General features: G+C 42.2%; 1 long non-coding RNA gene across 1 annotated transcript; it reads right to left on the reverse strand.

Annotated features, from left to right (window-relative positions):
- Window positions 1–2,593: 2,593 nt before the first annotated feature.
- On the reverse strand, window positions 2,594–11,001 carry LOC144668138 (uncharacterized). The gene is made up of 3 exons (XR_013573427.1): window positions 10,802–11,001; window positions 4,615–4,692; window positions 2,594–2,811 (listed from the first exon to the last, which is right to left on the reverse strand). It is a non-coding gene; the product is annotated as an uncharacterized LOC144668138 (long non-coding RNA).
- Window positions 11,002–19,342: the final 8,341 nt, after the last annotated feature.

The raw sequence follows: 19,342 nt of genomic DNA on the forward strand, positions 1-19,342 counted from the left end.
CCAAAAAAGCATAATTTAATATCCTGCAGATCATCATAATTCTCAATTGGAATATTGTGTCCAATTCTGGACACCATGAGCAGAATTTCATATCCCATGGTCGGCCGCACACCCGACCCAATCAGACGTAAAATAGCGCGTGGTAACGTCAGCCGACAATCCTGACATCGTCGCACACTCGCATGATATGTTGGTCAGCGAGCTCATGTGGGGGTCAGCAGTGAGCCCGTGGACAATTAGGAAATCTATTCAGGCCATTCATTTATTAATTAAATGCTATTTTTCGCTGCCTGCCCAACATTACAGTTTTTGGGCGGGCGAATCGATCAGGCGGCCTTTGCATTTTTGAGGAAACCTCATCCAAGGGTGGGATGAGGTTTCTGACATTAATTTTTTTTTAAATAAAAATGTTTTGACATAATTTTTACTGTGTATATGTTTATGTTTATAATTTTTACTGTGTATATGTTTATGTTTATAATTTTTACTGTGTATATGTTTATGTTTATAATTTTTACTGTGTATATGTTTATGTTTATAATTTTTACTGTGTATATGTTTATGTTTATAATTTTTACTGTGTATATGTTTATGTTTATAATTTTTACTGTGTATATGTTTATGTGAGGAAGTCCTGTGTGGGGGGCATTTGTTTCTGAATTTCCAAATCTTTATTTCTGATTTTAAAATTCTTCAGCTCCCGGAGGCAGCTCTCTGCCTTCAGGGAGCTTTCATTGCGCACTCCCCAGCTCCTGTGCAGACTTCAGTGCTCACCCTCCTCCCGCCCCCACCCCGGCAGTGCTGAGCCTCTCAGCGCGCGTTTCACGCTGGCTGCCCGTTAATTGGCCCGCGTGAAATCGCAGTCAGGGGCCGATCACAGGACCGTTTCCCAGCTGTTCCCAGGTCCGCCCACTGCGCCCAGCCAATGACTCAAAAATCCTGCCCCATATTTTAGGAAGGATCTAAAGGCATAAGAGAGGGTGCAGAAAAGATTAATGAGAATGGTTTCAGGAATGAGGAACTTCAGCTACATGGATAGAATGGAGAAGTTGGGTTGTTCTCCTTGGAGAAGAGAATGATTAAGAGATGTGATTAGAGGTATTCAAAATCAAGAGGGGCATGAACAGTAGATAAGGAGAAACTGTTGCCATTGGTGGGAGTATCGAGAACCAGAGGACCCCGATTTATGGTGATTGGCAAAAGAAGTGACATGAGAAAACGATTTTTTATGCAGAGGGTGGTTAGGATCTGAAATGCACTGCCTGCTGGAGGAAGATTCAGTCATGGCTTTCAAAAGGGAATTGGATAATTGGCTGCAGAGAAAAAAATTGCTGGGGTACGGGGATAAGGAAGGGGGAGTGGGACTAGGTGAGTTGCTGTTGCAGAGAGCTGGCATGGGTATGATGGGTCGAATGGCCTCTGTGCTGTAGCCATATCACGATTTTATGGGCAGGATTTTTCTGTTGGCGTGCGGGCGCGGGCCTGACAAGCTGGCATGTAAAATGAAGTGTGATGACATCGGGTGTGCGTCCTGACATCATCGCGCTGAGTTGTGATGTTTCGTTCGGTGGGCGCGCGCCAGATTCAGCTGCACGCCTGCCGATAAGTAAATGGCCTATTAAGGCCATTAAGGAACTAATTAAGGCCATTGTTTACACTGCCCGTCCAACCCGAAGGTTGATGGGCAGGTGAAAAGGCCAAGCGGCATTCGTGTTTTTATTTTATTGTAAAGTTTTTATTTAACAAATAAAAAAAATTTCATAAATATAAAAACAAGTCCCATCTCATGTGACTGTGGGACGTTTAAATAAATTTTTAAACCTTTTATTTAATAATTTCAAAAGCCCTTCAATCTCTCTGAGGCAGCTCTGTGCCTTAGCAAGACTGAAGCACTCTGAGCGCAGGCCCTGACTCTCCCTCCTCCCCTCCGCCTGCACAGGTAGCGCTGAAACCACTCGCGTCTTACGCTGGGCGGGCATTAACTGGCCCACCCACGGAAAATGGCGGCACAGAGCCAATCGCGGGCAGTGATCAGCTCCACGACCACACCCGCCCAGTCCCACCAAGCCCGCCCGACACCTGAAGAATTCAGGCTTATGATCGTGCCAGGTGGTTGCAGTAAAGACTTGCTGAATAAGAAATGTTCATTATTTAACTTTCTGTGGACTTAAGGATGAAATAACAAGAATAATTTATGAATGGAGCATAGCACATTGCTGTAAACTAGCAGCAACATTCTGTTCCGTGAGTCTTTTTATGGGAATAATGAATGTCTGTTATAAGAAAAACGAAAGCCTTTTCTGAGGAAAATTCCATTTTCTCCATTTAAAAAGGCCACAGATAAATATTTTCCAGAGGAAACTCAACAATTACATATAAAAACCCTGGTTTAATCGCATTGAATAGCAGCACACCCAACACTTTGTCAAGCTGCTTTATCCTAATCTCAAGATTTCTGTCATGGTGGAATGATTTGTAACTGCACAAGAAACAATGCTTTGAACCAAATCTACACATTGAGTTTGCAGAAACTAAACAGAATGAAGGGGTTAACAACTTTCTTTATCTCACAATTTATTTCTTGCTCAGGAAACTAGCCAAAGATCATTTCTTCTAATACTGTGTTAAATCATTTTGTTGGATTAGAGGTGTATGTGCAGCTGTACATAATAGGAACTAACTGTGCGACAGACAAGGTGAAATACTGATGTCATTGTCGGATTAGGAGTGAGGTTGCTGGTACAGATCAGCTGGCTAGTATTGATCCTTGCATTCCCTGAAAAGATCATTGGTAAAGGGCACTCTTATTTCCTAGAATTAAGAAAACAATAGAATGAAAAAGATTCATTGACCCTGAACATTAGACTCCAGTCTTTTTTAATCTCCTGTAAAATGCAGCAATAACTTTAGAACAAAGAGGCCTTGAAAAGACAGAAAGGAAGTTTAAGTCAGTTGATCCTCGGCAGACATACATGTTCTATTATGTTGAGTCAGAAGATTAAAAAAAACTGAGATTAATTTTTTTTTAGGCAAAGGTATTAATAGGTTTGAAACCAAGGTGGTTAAATGGATTTAAGATACAGAACAACCCCAAATGGCAGAACAGGCTTGAGGATCTGAATAACCTATTCCTGTTCCCTATATTTCTTCCTATGTTCCTGTTAGACATGAACTGTGTTGCCTGTTCTTTGATTTCTATAGTATAAGCTTCCCAGTCACAAGCTTCAAGGGTAAGTGCAGTGCAATAGAAACCAGGAGCTCCAAGCAGGTGGGGAACAAAATAATCCAAAGCTGAACCACTTCAGAAGGGCATTATTTTAAAACATTATTTTAAATTATTATTTTAAAACATTAGGCATCATTTTGGCTGACGAGATAAATGGCAGCCTTGATTTATTAGAGAGCCAATGTGCCAAACTGGTTCCCCTTCATTCGTAATGCACTAGGTTTCTGATCCAACATAGCATTTGAATACAAAACCCCATCCCATTATTACCTTCAGTTATCCAGTTCTGAATCCTCAGCTTACTAAATGTGTTCCATTACTGTGAATTTCTGCCAAGAGACAGCAGAGTACTTTACAATTCTGATCACTCTAAGGTGATGAGATGGTGCTGAATCTTAGAGCACTAATGTTTTCTGTGTCACAGTTACATTTCTGCATTCCTCTCAGCTCTTGATCTTTAAAAGCTGCAGTGTCTCCTAGCAGAGGACTGAGATAGGCTAGTCCAGCCTGGGCAATCGGATAGGGTGTTCATGCCTTCTCATGGCTGCTCAAAGGTTACATTGACAGGGGCATCTACCAGCCTTCATCAACAGCAGAGAGCTAAATCAGGATGTTAGAAATAGGTATAATTTGTCCAGGAATTTGAATTGCAAACAAACAAATACAAAGATCTCTAATCATTTCAGTGCAGAATCTAGAAATGTTTTCCATTGATCAAAATGCACAGCGGATGATTAATTAGACTATGGTCCAAAGATTTCAAAACATATTATATTTATCTCCACTTCGTATAAAACATCTTGGTAAATAGCTGGATATATACCAAGAATCAACTACATAATAGTTTTTTGAATAAATGTTATCATAATTTTGCTGATTGGTTGCTTTATTTGCTACCACAAACAACCCTCCACTTAAAAAGGTTTATTCACTTAAAGGTCAAAGTGCTTCTGACCTGCAGCCTGAAACTATCATTGTCTAATCTCCACAGTAAACTCTTCAAACATTTGGTCTCTGATTGGCCTGAAGCTATGTGTTTTTTTCAAGAACAATTACATATTGCCTCAAAGTTACACCACTTTACCTTACAAGCAGGATAATACATTGTGCTTTAAATGTTATTATACTCCTTTTGATATAAAACAACATACTATCTGACATTACAGGAGATCTGTGGGCATATCTATAATATATTAATACTAATACAGAGTTCCTGCCTATAATGTCCTTGAATCATACTCTGTCATGATGCTTTGACATCACAGTTTTTCTCTTCTTCCCTTGATGTGATGCTCTTGCAGTTTAAAGACTGATTTGGACTACTATGGAGACCCAATATAGTCCAATAACTAAAAACAGTTGCCAACCAGGGCTTGCTGTTTGCTTACCTAGGTGTATTGCTGGTGGCTTATCTAGAGTTCAAGGCAAAGATAGACACTTCAAAAGGTCGAAGAATTGGGGTTGACCTATGAGGGTGATTGAAAAAAACAAGAGTCAAAGTAACCCAGTGTAACAAGGATTAATGGTTCCAGAAATGTAACAGTCCAAAATAAAGTTGTAATATAATAAAAGCATAAAATTATATATTTTGCAATAGCCCAGATTTTGCTGTGAGTGGTGAAGGAATGGCTGTCATTATTCACTTGGTGTACAGCTGCTGAGAGAATACTTGTGAGCTTGTAAGTGGTGATTACTAGTTTGGGGGCACCGGATCCATTGCTGTGCCCCGACAAGGTATCTGTGCCACCTCTGAGCGGGTCAAACAGCAGGGAGACTCTTTAACCAATCAAATTGAAGAATCCTCACCAAGACACACAGGCTCCAAAGCAGCAAGTAAAACAGGAAATATAAATTGCATCAAAATCATTGTACAGTAAACAAAATAAAGATTGGGGCGCACACACGCAATTAAGGGGGAGCGACATAAAAGCGAAAAAACAAAAAAAAATGTAAATCTGCAATATTCATTTTCTTCTGAGGAAATGTGACTCCATAGTTGTGAAATTAATTTTTCAGGGCCAAAGATGTTATTCATCAATAATTATCGCTTATACACCATTAAAAATTGATTATACAGCAGTCACCTTTTTTTCTGTCTTTCATACAAGACTAGTGGGTAATTACCTTTCGTTCACGTCATTACTGTGATCTGCCTAAGACCCATTGGTGAAGACTGCAATAGTGCCTCCTGTGGAGGAGCACAGTATCACTGGCAGCATCTTCCAGATGCCTATGTTTACTGTGCATGTGTGGATGCCAGAAGTTGTTGTCAGTTTTACCCTGTACTAACAACAATGGATGACAGACTTGCTGGTGTTAGTACAGCAAAATCTGGGCCATTACGAATAAACATAGTTGTAAAGAGAGTTGTTGAGCCTTGGCTTTATGGGGACAGGCCAGTGAAACACAGTTTGACCATAGCAACAGGCAATTTTCAACAAAAATTCATTTAGGCCGATTAGGCAAGGGAAATAAATACTTAAATGTTACCCTGACAATCCAATGGAAATATTGCATATTGTAATGGCCCCTGTGCTTACAATAACTTATTGAGTCCTAACATGAGTAATGGCAAAAAAAGATCTGCTAGCAGTATATACAATTGAAAAGAAACATGAAGCTAAAAACAGTTGTTGCAGTTACCGCTATTTCATCATCTTAAATGAAAGCATTAAGTTCCAAATCTCTAGTTACTGTGCTGTGCATTTTTCCAGTATCAAACACAGAGCACAACTTTATTTCATACATTTCATTCATTCTGCAATAACTGCTATCAGGAAATGTAGCAGATACAGCAGTTTATGGGAACTATTTGAAAGCACAGGTTTTAAGCTAGAGAGTTAAAAATAAGGATGAGCTTCCAGACTCACACATTGATCCATCATACAGCAAGATGCTGTTTTGAGGTTCATCCAAGTTTGGAATGTCAATGGTGGGGACGGGAATACATTCCCACTCTCCCTGCCTTCCCCCGTTACAGAATAAAGTGCTCCCAGGTCAAGTATAGCATGAGCCAGACACAATGTGAATTCTATATGTCACTTAATTTGTCTCAGCAAAAATAACAGTCATGACTACATCCTTAACTTTTTCGAATCATTGCTTTCTCATACCCATGCATTAGGTTGCAATTGTAATCTTCAGAAATCATTACTCAGTTACCAAGTTACTGGATTTGTATTTATATATTAGGATGTAACAATATTTTTGATTACCAAAAGATCAAGCAATGCATCAGGCCTCTACTTAACTGGATATCATTAAACCACCTTCTCCAGGGCAATTGGGATGGACCAGCCCATGACGCTCACATCCTGTGAGAGAACTTTTTAAAAATGTGATGTGATCACAAGGGAAATTTTACAGGGCTATTAACCCAGAGTGTGCCCTGCTCATAGGAGCACTGATTGGAGAACTGAGCATTGAGGTCAGAGTGGGCCCATTTTAAGGTGTTTCTGATTGTGTTGCAAAATCTGGAAAATAGGGAACATCCTTGTTGGCCTACCCAATTATCCAGTTGGCCTACCCAAGACTCCTGCTGGATGGGAGGGATCAATAAACTTATCTTTTTGTGTAGATGGTCCAACACCGTGTGTGGAGTTGCTACTATACATTACAGTAGACTGGCAGTGTTGACATCAATCAGGTGAATGTAGTGGGCACTATTGGCCATACAGGCATCAAAAGCTGTGATTAGTTTTGGTGTCTGACTGTGCCTCTTATTTTGCAGATATTTTGCAAATTGTTTTTTCCTAACTGTATTAATTTTGCACATTTGCAGTGAGGTCATATCTACCATGGACTACAGTGGTTCAATGGCTCACCAATTAGCAATGGGTAATAAATGGCCTTGCCAATGAGTCTCAGATCCCAAGAACAAATATAAAAAAGTATTCTCACTTTAACTTTGCCGGTTTCCTCCAAGCAACAGCAGGGGATAACTTCCAAACCTTTCAACCAGCAGGTGCACCGATGCATCAAGCAGAACGACAGAATCTTTATTTGCAAGAGCAAATTCTTTCATCAGTTTCCCCGTGGAAACCAGGCAGTAACACAAGAGAATCCTGCACTTTTACTGTGGGGTAGGTTTTCCCAAAGTGCAAAGAATTGTACACATGTAGCTACATGGGCTCCAGTCCCCAATCCCCCCACCCCCTCACCTTTCATGAAAGAACTACTGCTCATTAATGTTCATCTGTCTATGGCCATGGGGCCAGAAGCAATGCACATCAACGTCTGCTACCCCAGTAGCAATCCTGATTTGATTTGATTTTATGCTAATTGATTCTGCAGTCACTATATGGAGGGCACTGATCCACAGGCTGAGGGCATGCATGCAAAATCTCATTTTCAGACAGGATGAATCTAAGGCAGGATTTTATTGATGACCACTTCACATAATACCTGGAGGTTGGAGGGAATTAAACGAAAGAAGAACATCAGTACAAACTGTAAACAACTCATCTGATCTCAACAATTGATCTTCCACCAAGCTGCTGTTGTGACCTTTAGAGTTTTTAGCAGAGGATTGTGAACTCAGAGCAATTCAGAAGTCACTTTATTCACAAAGCAGTTGTGATAAGTTATAATTTTGATGTCAAAGTAGCACAGTTGCCCTCAAAGATCTGTCCTTATTGGTATGCACCTGCCTTATTTAAAGCAAATAATTGAACATCTACAACAATACAGCCTGAATATTAAAAGAGACCGTGTAGCATTTCAAGTAAATGAGGCTATTATCATGAAGTACCCTGTGTGTCAAGGAAAGCCGCACATTGCTTTTATCTTCTTTGCACCACAAAAACAACAGTTAACAAAATTATTTCAGTTTTTGAAGAAAAATTATGGGCTGCATTCATGCTTATGATGTAAGAAGGTGATGATGCAAAGGCCCCTTAGTTTAGCAGTGATCATCTTATTCAGCCAATTACTTCAATGACTTCAACAGCTAAACTAAATGTTACAGACACTCACGGTCTCTGGTTTGACCTTCTGGTGTGTACTGAGTATCAGATCAAAGTGATGGAAGCAGCAGAGGTGCTATGACTGCATTCAAGTCCCTGGACTAAGATGGGGGAGAATTGGACCAAAGTTCTTGCTTCTTATGGTCATCCTTTGACTCCTGTCAGAATATCTGCCTTTCTGGACATTGGTGAAAGACAAGATCAATCTCAGCTGTAATGTCTCCCATTATATCCTAGCTAACCCTCACTGTTTAAGCTCCCACATGGAGAAAAGTCATTTTGTGGCAGAAACAATTTTAGAATGAAATAACCCCAGATGACAGGAAGAAAGTCAAAGCAAAACTAGACAGTGGAAACTTATATGGTAAACATATTAAAAATCCAAATTTATATGTATTTCCCACCTGCTGATTCTTATGTTCCAATGTTTTTCTTTAAAAATTCATAGGTTCATATTTATAATAAAAATTGACTATGTAAACATGTCACACTGTAATTATACCTCCTTGACAGTGATGGCATAAAAGTACCCCATTTTTACATCTCCCAGCTCCTCGCCCTGTACTGTAGACAAACCCAGAGGTTCTAAGCAGCTCTACTTCTCAAGTTGCCATAAGTTTTGCTATGCATCATTAAATAGTGTCAAGGATCTAGCATAATTTTCCTAATAATATTGTGGGATAATTTAAAACAGGCTTATGTTTGAGTGTGTGTGTAGTTCTGTGTGTGTGGCTAATTTAATTAAACTAGAGGTGATTAGACTGCAAGGTTTAAATTATCAAAGCAGTGAGGTGTAAAACAGGCATTTGAAATGGAGATGAGTAAATTAGGATGAGGTCTCAGCAGAAACAGTGTGAATGAAATTTGCATTTTTAGATAAGTGGGAAAGATGTTTGATTTTCAAAGGGACAGGGAAAGTGTTTACAACTGGCATGATAAATAAGACAAAGAGATTACGTTGATTTTTCCCAAGCACTGGCCATATTGATAACATGAAAGATGTTTATATTCTGGGAAAAGTAACTTCTAAAGAAAAGTTGAAGCAAATGGATTTACAGATGAAAAAGGGAGTAATATATTTAAAGAAGGATAGAAGGCTGTGTGAGGGGTGCCTGTGTGAGATCTTGAAGGGTGCACCATGTAAAACAGACTGGTGGGAAATGCCTCGAGTCACCCTGCAGAAGTTTGCTGTTCTAGTAACCAAAGCCTTTGGAAGTCCATTGTCCAATGAGTGTTTGTGGTAAGATTGTTAGATGACTTTATAAATTTGGAATCTATTTGGACTGTTGCTTAAAGGGGGTGTATAGTTGGGAGTCTGGTTAAGTAGAAATTTTGGGAACTATTATAACTGCTTAACTGTAATCTTGTGTGTGTTTAAGCTTGTTCTTCTTCTGTTAATAAATGTTAATTTAATTTTAATTTAACCTTTAAAACCTCTAAAGGTGGTAGTGGACTCATGACTTCTTACTTCAGTACACAAACCTTCTCGTAATAAATACAAATTGCAAAATCATTGTGATAGCTTGGCCAAGTTATCCTTGTAGATTTGGTCAACCTGGCAAATACCACCTGCCATATCATAACAATAGTAACATAAAATCAAAATATTATATAAATATAAGGACAGAATATGTAGCTTTAAAACGTGGGACTTAATTACATCTGTAAGCCCTAATCTAATTGCTTGTCCTCTAAACCTAATTTACCTAAGAGGCTCTTGGTCTTGGCTCCCTGGGTACAAACCCAGGGGAAATGGACTAGTATCATATTATATCATAGCATTACTAGATTTTATATAATTTGTCATTTTGTGCTGTAAAATATTCCCCAATAGAATACCTTTAATTTTATAGTTTAAACTAGATAGGGTATGGTAGTAATGTAACCCAGCATGAGTCACATATTCAGAAGCTGCGAGACGATAAAGGTGTTAAAATAACCAATAACATACTGTAATATCCTGCATTGTCAAATCAAGGCTCACTTTGAGTTTAATATAAAAAAGATGTTGAAATATTAATGTTCCTTCAGCATGTACTCAGACACAAGTACTTAAAATGGTTGTAATCTGTGTACTGCACAAATCAACAAATGTTGCTTGACTCAATCATATTGTTTATCTGTGTATGATGTGTCAGCGGTATAGACGCACAGATTTCACATAAGCAATTCTGTATTATCTGGAAAAATTATACAACTAGCGTATTGGCCTACATTTGTTAATGGTATATCTCAGCCTGCATATCATAAAGCTTATACTTGTCAGAAAATGCAGTATTGACTATATTGTCTAGATCTGACCCCTAACTAATGTGTGTTATTAGGCCACAAGCAGCAATCACCTACCAGAACATAAACCCATGTGATTTTTTATGGGGTTTCATTTCCCCTACATGCTATTTTAGTGTACTGGTTAATACATTAAATTCTTGTCTACAGTAATATGCTCATTTAAAATAAGTGGGTTAACAACTGGATTAAAAATAGCATAGACAGGAACTTAACGTCAATGCTATATTAACTAGTGTCCTAAAAAGCACACAGAGGAATCAAATCAAAATTCCAAGACAACAGGTATGTACTATCAACAGAATCAACAGTAAAAACTCACCAAGCGATACCGACAACACCTCACAGTCCCATGTCCCCTTACCACCAAGAAGGACAAGAGCAGTAAGATCATGGAACATCACTCACCTCCAATTCCTCCTTCGAGTCACATCCTACCCTGAATTAGACATTTCCTTCCTCTTTGCTGGATTATTATTGTGGTTTTTGCCACCAGTATGAGGGTTACGATGGTTCAGGAAGGTCCACCACCATCTCCTCGGATTAACTGAAGATGGACAATAAATGTAGCCTTGCCAGTATCACCCCACATTCTGAGAACAAATAGAAAAATACATTTAGGGGAAGAAAACTGTATCACTAGTTATCCAATCTGTAAGCTCTGTCAATAACTCTGACCATCAGATATTCCCTTAAAAGAATCGGTCCATAACAAATATCACTACTAACCCCAGGTGCAGCCATTTATTTGTGGGACTTCTACCTCCAAACATCTTGGGTCTGATTATGTGCCAGTTGATTAATTTCTTGTGTAATGCCACATCTCATTTGTATTCCAGTCACCTGGCTCCTGAACAAACTATGTAGACCATATGGTTAAACCTGGTTAAATTCCTTCAAAAACTGTCTCCTTGGTTGTTAATAGCAACAAGCAGAAAAGAAAGACACCTTGATCTTCATCCAGTGAACATTTGCCAGGAGTTTTCTAGATCTCAGAAGTCTCTAGCATTAACTTATGAAGTATCCCTCTTCCTTTATCCATTATTTCTTTGGTTGTGATGATTGTTGTGACTCCTATCGACTGTGTTATGTCTAATCTAGCCCAGGTGATTAGATAAACCCACAAACCCAATGCAGCATTGTTGTTAATATGTTGCCCCAGTGAATGTAGTTTGGATCTGCTGTTCTTCGTGTCTGTCTTTCGGATGCAATGGCCTGCCTACTTTATCATGTGGCTGTTTTGAAGAAGAGGAAGGGAATTATCCTGATGTCCTGGCCCTACATTCATCCCTCAAACAACATGTAAAACAGATTCTCTGGTCATTTAATGAATTGCTTTTTGTGGGAGATTGCTGGGTGTAAATTGGCTGCTGCATTTCCTACATTACAACCGTGACTACAATTCAGAAGTGTTTAATTGATTGTAAAGCACTGGACGGAATCATCCCAGAATTTCACTAAGTACGGTAGCAAACAGGAGAAAGGACATTTTACCCACGTCCCAATCCTGCCTCATTAATCATTCATTCCCGGGAAACATGCTGGGTTGCTGGTGGGGCGTCCTCTCATTCACCTGCCGTGCCATCACATAAGGCCTTTAGTAAAGGGGCTGCCATATTTAAAGGCCATCCTTGCAAAGAGCTGGCACTCTTCAAGGGATAGGAAGCTGCTGCAAAGTCATGGCTACCAAAGGGAGGAAACGTGCTGGCCCCCAGATTTACCAAGCCTCCTTCAAGTGTCTACTGGATGCATTGGAAGCCTGCTGTGATGCCCTCTACACTTGCTCTGGGCAAAGGCCAGCAAGCAAGGTGACAAATCAAGCATGGGAGGCACCAAGGCCCTGCAAAAAGAGGACAGCCACCCAGTGACAAAAGAGGATGAATAAGCTCTTCCATCCCACCAGGGTAACTCACACACTCACAAACCAACCACACGTCAACAGATAGAAAATGGGATAAAAAAAAGAGGATAAAACTATGGATAAATGAATAAAAATTAAAATAAAACAAGTGGATTAAAAAAAAATGAATGTAGAAGAAAGAGGATAAAAAAAAGGGGTGAGGATGGAGGAGAGAGTTCGTGGTCTGAAGTTGCTGAACTCAATATTCAGTCCGGAGGGCTGTAAAGTGCCTAGTCGGAAGATGAGGTGCTGTTCCTCCAGTTTGCATTGAGCTTCACTGGAACAATGCAGCAGGCCAAGGACGGACATGTGGGCATGAGAGCAGGGTGGAGTGTTAAAATAGCAAGCGACAGGGAGGTCTGGGTCATGCTTGCGGACAGACCGAAGCTGTTCCGCAAAGCGGTCACCCAGTCTGCGTTTGGTCTCTCCAATGTAGAGGAAACCGCATTGGGAGCAGCGAATGCAGTAGACTAAATTGAGGGAAGTGCAAGTGAAATGCTGCTTCACTTGAAAGGAGTGTTTGGGCCCTTGGCCGGTGAGGAGGAAGGAAGTAAAGGGGCAGGTGTTGCACCTTCTGCGTTTACATGGGAGGGTGCCATGGGAAGGGGATGAGGTGTAGGGGGTGATAGAGGAGTGGACCAGAGGGAATGATCCCTACGGAATGCGACCGGGGTGGATGAGGGGAAGATGTGTTTTGTGGTGGCATCATGCTGGAGTTGGCGGAAATGACGGAGGATGATCCTTTGAATGCGGAGGCTGGTGGGGTGAAAAGTGAGGGCAAAGGAACCTTATCATGGTTCTGGGAGGGAGGGGAAGGTGTGAGGGCAGAGGGAGATGGGCTGGACACGGTTGAGGGCCCTGTCAACCACTGTGAGTGGGAAACCTCGGTTAAGGAAGAAGGAAGACACTCCAGGAAAACCGTTTTGTAAAGTTACATCATTGGAACCGATGCAACGGAGGCGAAGGAACTGAGAGAATGGGATGGAGTCCTTACAGGAAGCGGGGTGTGAGGAGCTGTAGTCGAGGTAGCTGTGGGAGTCGGTAGGCTTGTAATGAATATTAGTGGACAGTCCATCACCAGAAATTGAGACAGAGAGGTCAAGGAAGGGAAGGGAATTGTCGGGGATGGACCATGTTAAGGTGAAGGAGGAGTGGAAATTTGAAGCAAAATTGATAAGTATTTTCAAGTCCAGACAAGAGCATGAAGAGGCACCAAAACAGTCATCGATGTACCGGAGAAAGAGTTGTGGGAGTGGGCTTGAGAAGGACTGGAACAAGGAATGTTCCACACACCCCATAAAGAGACAGGCATAGCTGGGGCCCATGTGGGTACCCATAGCCACACCTTTTATTTGGAGGAAGTGAGACAAGTTTAGGGAGGAATTGTTCAGTGTGAGAACAAGTTCAGCCAGACGGAGGAGAGTAGTGGTGAATGGGGATTGTTCGAGCCTCTGTTTAAGGAAGAAGCGGAGAGCCCTCAGACCATCCTGTTGGGGGATGGAGGTGTAGAGGGATTGGACGTCCATGGTGAAGAGGAGGTGGTTAGGGCCAGGGAACTGGAAATTGTTGATATGATGTAGGGCATCAGAGGAATCGTGCATGTAGGTGGGAAGAGACTGGACAAGGGGAGAGAGAACGGGGTTAAGATAGGAGGAAATGAGTTCCATGGGGCAGGAGCAGGTTGACACCATCAATCTACTGGGACAGTCCTGTTTGTGGGTTTTGGGTAGGAGGTAGAAGTGGGCTGTCCGGGGATGGGAGACTATGAGGTTAGAAGCTGTGGAGGGAAGATCTCCAGAGGAGATGAGGTCAGTAACAGTCCTGGAAACAATGGCGTGATGTTCGGTGGTGGAGTCATGGTCCAGGGGGAGGTAGGAGGAAGTGTCTGCGAGTTGACGCTCAGCCTCTGTGAGGTAGAGGTCAGTGCGCCAGACAACAACAGCACCACCCTTGTCAGCAGGTTTGATAACAAAGTCAGGGTTGGACCTGAGAGAACGGAGTGTGGTGAGTTCAGGAGGGGACAGGTTGGTGTGAGTGAGAGGAACAGAGAAATTGAGATGACCGATGTCACGTCAACAGTTCTCAATGAAAAGATCGAGAGCAAGTAAGAGGTCAGGGGGAGGAGTCCAGGTGGAGGGAGAGTATTGGAGGCGGGTAAAAGGATCCATTGAACAGGGGGAGGACTCCTGCCCAAAGAAGTGAGCACGGAGACGAAGGCGGCGGAAGAAGAGTTCAGTGTCGTGCCAAGCCCGAAATTCATTAAGATGAGGGCATAAGGGTATAAAACTGAGTCTTTTGCTGAGCACTGAACATTCAGCATCGGAGAGGGGAAGGTCAGGGGGTATGGTGAATACACAGCAAAGGCTGGGATTAGAAGATGGGATGGGGTCAGACGGATGGGAAGGGGTGGAGGGTCCTGGATGGGTGTTGGTATCAATGAGTTATTGGAGGTTGCGTTCCTTTGCACCTGACAGAAGGAGACAAAGTTTCTTGTTAAGGCGTCGGATGAGACGAAGAATAAAACTAGGGACAAGGACAGCTTTGAGATAGGATGAGTCGGTGCTGCTGGAGAGAGAGAGGTCGAGTGTGTTCATATAGCGGCGCATGGCACTGAGTGTGGATCTCAGGATGCGATGAGAACAGCAGTCAGAGGAGCATTGTATGTCCCGGAGATACCTGTAATCCTGGATGGGTTCGAAACATGAGGGATGGAACTTCAGTTGGAATCCACGCGGAGTAAGTCAGAGACGGAGACAGTCACTGAGGAAGGAAATGTAACTGTGAAAGTGAGTTTTGGTAAACATCTTGTCAAACACCAGGAGAGAATTGGAAAGCAATGAAGGTGAACAGGGCAAAAGAGACAAGCGGAAATCCTGTCAGAGAGAAGAGCAATACTTCTTCAAGGTAGGCATTCCTGGACGAGAAGTGGCAGTGAATTAAATACTAAGATAAAAGCAAAATACTGCAGATGCTGGAAATCTGAAACAAAAACAGAAAATGCTGGAAAAACTCAACAGGTCCGACAGCCTCTGTGGAGAGAGAAAAACAAAGTTAATGTTTCAACTCCATATGATCCTTCTTCAGAGCTGAAGAGAAGTGGAAATGTGATAAAATTTATGCTGTTTAAGGGGGGTGGGGCAGGTAGAGCTGGATAGAAGGCCAACAATAGGTGGGGGCAAAGAAAGGATTGAAAAAGATGTCATGAACTAAAGGGCAAAGGGATTGTTAACAGTAATGGTTAGTGCTAAAAAAGGTGCTAATCCCTTTTTTTCCCCTATTTGCTATCTTTTTTTTTCTATCCCCCATCATCCCCTCCCCTACAGGGCCTTCTATCACTTGCTCCTTGTTGTTCTTTCACACAACGCTACCCTTCTTCTGCCATAGTCACATTCTGCTTTCTTACCTTTACACCACAATTAGCAGCAGGGAGTGCAGGGCACCAGGCGCACACCTTATAAATGCTGCTGTGTAACACGTCAGCGTGACCGGATGATCCAACATGGAGGGATGATTCTGGTGATCAGGCCTTATAATGATTTGCAAATGTATTAAACTGAAGTTCCTGACACGCGACAACAGGGAACACAGCCTGCCATTGACAGGCAGAGTGGACAATTGCAAATTAGTTTCATGATGGCGCAGAACTGATTTTTGGCCCTCCCGCCAGGTTGCCCACTCACGCCCATCATGACGCACGATGTCAATGGGCACGGAAAATTCTGCCCACTTTGGAATACAACGTGAAAGGCGTTATATTAATGCAAGTCTCCCTTTCTTACCAACATTTACATTATCACTTTCAAAATACTTTACAAATAATCAAAGAATGAATGCACGGCTGCAACGCCATTTTCCATATTCTTATTCAGTCTGGGGTATTTTTTGATCATATCATTGTTTCGGAGCATTTGGGAGCAGTTGCAGGGTGAGAGTGAGCTAAATTAACAGTTGTACAGTTATATGAAAAGGAAAAACTGTATATCTGAAACAAAAAGTGGTCTCCATTTTCTATCAGTAGAATTATTAGAGTCATTAACCCAGTATCCTGTGTGTAATTGTATCATGTGCATGTGTTCATTCAGTTTATGGATGCAGTGATTTCTTTCAGTTAATTTCCCCTATGATATCATCACAGTTCAGAAATAAACTCACAAATATTAACAAACAAAAGCCATAATGAATTGTAACTTGTGATTATTAAGAGACCCCTAATGATGATATTTCGTTTTCATCCTTGGTCTTTTAGTTGGTTGTGTGTGATTTCTGGAACGGCAGAGGCTGTTGCCAATGGACACTGTCAAATTCACATCACTCACACAACAAAAGGTGAGTAACCAGCCAGCGGCTGAGGACAATGAAGGCTGATTCATTGCAGAGTTAAAAGCGAAAGGAGAAAGACAGAACCATTCCATGTACAGAACCAGCAACTTCCATCTAAATTGCCTGTAGCTGATAGTAATTACTGCCATTAAGAACTCAGACACAACTTCCACATCATAAGATCAAGTTCTCCTTAGTCCTGAGCATCTGGACTGCTGGGTTTGCCAATGTGATGGCATTTGTGCAAAACAGTGGCATTGGCCTCGATATTGGAAATATATCGCTGTTCCTTCACTGTCGCTGGGTCAAAATCCTGGAACTCCCTCCCTAACAGCACTGTGGGTGTACTTACACCACATGGACTCACCACCACCTTCTCAAGGGCAATTAGGGATGAGCAATAAATGCTGGCCCAGCCAGTGAAGACATATTCGTTGAACGAATAATAAAAAAATTAGCCTCCCCGCACAAAGAGCAGGAGACGGCTAAAGACGTTAATGTCGTAAATGCAACCCCAATTTGCCATGTCCATCACCCGACTGTCCTGCTGTGGAGCGCCATTAATTCCAGCAGGACCTGCACGTCGCTGGTCTTACTGGGTTCTTTGACTATTTTTTCCCTCCTCACTCCTCCCCATAAATATCAGGCCCTTGTGTCAGGGCCTGTATTATATTACTGGTAATTAGGAAACAGCCTGATCTGTGAATGTCTTTTATCTTGTAGAAGTATCACCAAACAATAATAAAACTGCCAATGCAGTTACTGCTAAGATACCTAAAAGTTGAAATGGATAGATGTTGAGACAGACATAGGCACAACTGCCATTATATCACTATACCCTGTCTGATCATCCCGTATTATTTTTGGCAAAATAAAAGAGAAGGATTTACATTTACATAACACACGCTGTCATATCTGGAAAATGTTTCTCAGGCTTTACGCACAATGAATTACTTTTAATGCAGTTATTGTTCTTATGTAGGTAAATGGGTCAGCCATTTTGAATGTAATAAAATCCAGTTAGCAGCAGTAAAATGATCAATTGGTCCGTTGTGTGATGAAAGAACGTTGGTTAGAATACTGAGAACTGTTGTCTTCAAATAGTGCCTCAGGTCTTTAATGTCGATCCAAACAAGCAGCTGGAACAATCAATTTAACATTTCATCTTGGACAAAACTCCCTCGTCATTTTTTATATTCTTTAACAAGCCATGGACACCACTGGCTAGGCCAGCACTTACTGGTCATCTCTACTCGTCCTTGAGAAGATGGCAGTGAGCCGCTTTCTTGAGCCGCTGCACTCCCTGTGGTGCAGGTGCAGCCACAGTGTACTGGGCCTGCCTAGTCAAAGCTCAAGTTCTCGCGTGGAGCTCAACCACAGAACATTCTAATTCAAGGAACACCTTCTAAAATCATTGTGAATTCACTAAGCATAAGAAAGGACTTAAAAAGCCATCTACCATTTCCAAAGATGTTGACAGCCTTCTGGCTGGTAGTGATTGTCCAGATCCCCAGGAACACTAGATCTGCACTAAAATATCCATGGGCTGGATTTTACCGTCGGCGAGCTGGGGGCGGGGCCCACTCGCTGACGCACAAAATGACGCGGGATGACGTTGGGGGGAACCTCCAACATCATCCTGTCCCATTTAAATTTTCAGGAAGGTGGGGGCGCAGCAAAATCAGCTGTGGGCCCGCCGACCTGTCAATGACCAATTGAGGCCATTGACAGGATCATTAAAACAATTAAAGGACCTGCCCATCCAACCTTAAGGTCAGTGGGCAGGGCAGGAGCCCCGGCGGCAATTTTAAAAAGTTTAATAAAGTTTTAGTGTAATTTATTAACATGTCCCATCTCGTGTGACATTGTTACATGAGGGGAACATGTTAAGGATTTTTTTTTCTATTTTTAATGTTTTCACAACTGTCAGCGATCTCCCTAAGGCTGCACTTAGCCTCAGGGAGATGTGCGCTTTATCGTGTGCAAGCGTGAAAAAGCGGACTCTCGCTTTTGGGGAATCCACCCCCCCGCCCCGCCCGCACAGGGAAGCGCATAGCGCTTCCTGGCAGACGTCACGCTGGGTGGGCCTTAATTGGCCCGCCCACGTAAAATGGCAGCGGGGCCCCCTTCTCCGGCAGCGATCGACTTCCCGCCCACTGGAGATTGGGTCAGGCCCACCCACCCAACAGGCAGAAAATTCTGCCCCATATGTCTAGTAACTCCCTCCAGTTGAAATACTAGAGGCAGAATTTTCTGCCTACTGGGTGGGCGGGCCCGACCCAATCTCCAGTAAGAGAGGAGCCGATCCCCACCGGAGAAGCAGGCCCTGTCGCCATTTTACGTGGGTGGGCCAATTGAGGCCTGCCCAGCGTGACGTCCGGCAGGAAGCGCTATGCACTCCCTGTGCAGGCGGGGGGCATTCCCCAAATGCGAGAGTGCCCTCTTTCACGCATGTGCACATCTCCCTGAGGCTAAGTGCAGCCTCAGGGAGATCGCTGACAGTTGTGAAAACATTAAAAATAGAGGAAAAAAAATCTTTAACATGTCCCCCTCATGTGACAATGTCACACGAGATGGGACATGTTAATAAGTTTCACTAAAACTTTATTCAACTTTTTAAATCCCTACATGAATCCTCATCCC

This window comes from Cetorhinus maximus, chromosome 26, assembly GCF_964194155.1.
Source record: "Cetorhinus maximus chromosome 26, sCetMax3.hap1.1, whole genome shotgun sequence".
In the NCBI taxonomy this organism is placed as follows: domain Eukaryota; kingdom Metazoa; phylum Chordata; class Chondrichthyes; order Lamniformes; family Cetorhinidae; genus Cetorhinus; species Cetorhinus maximus.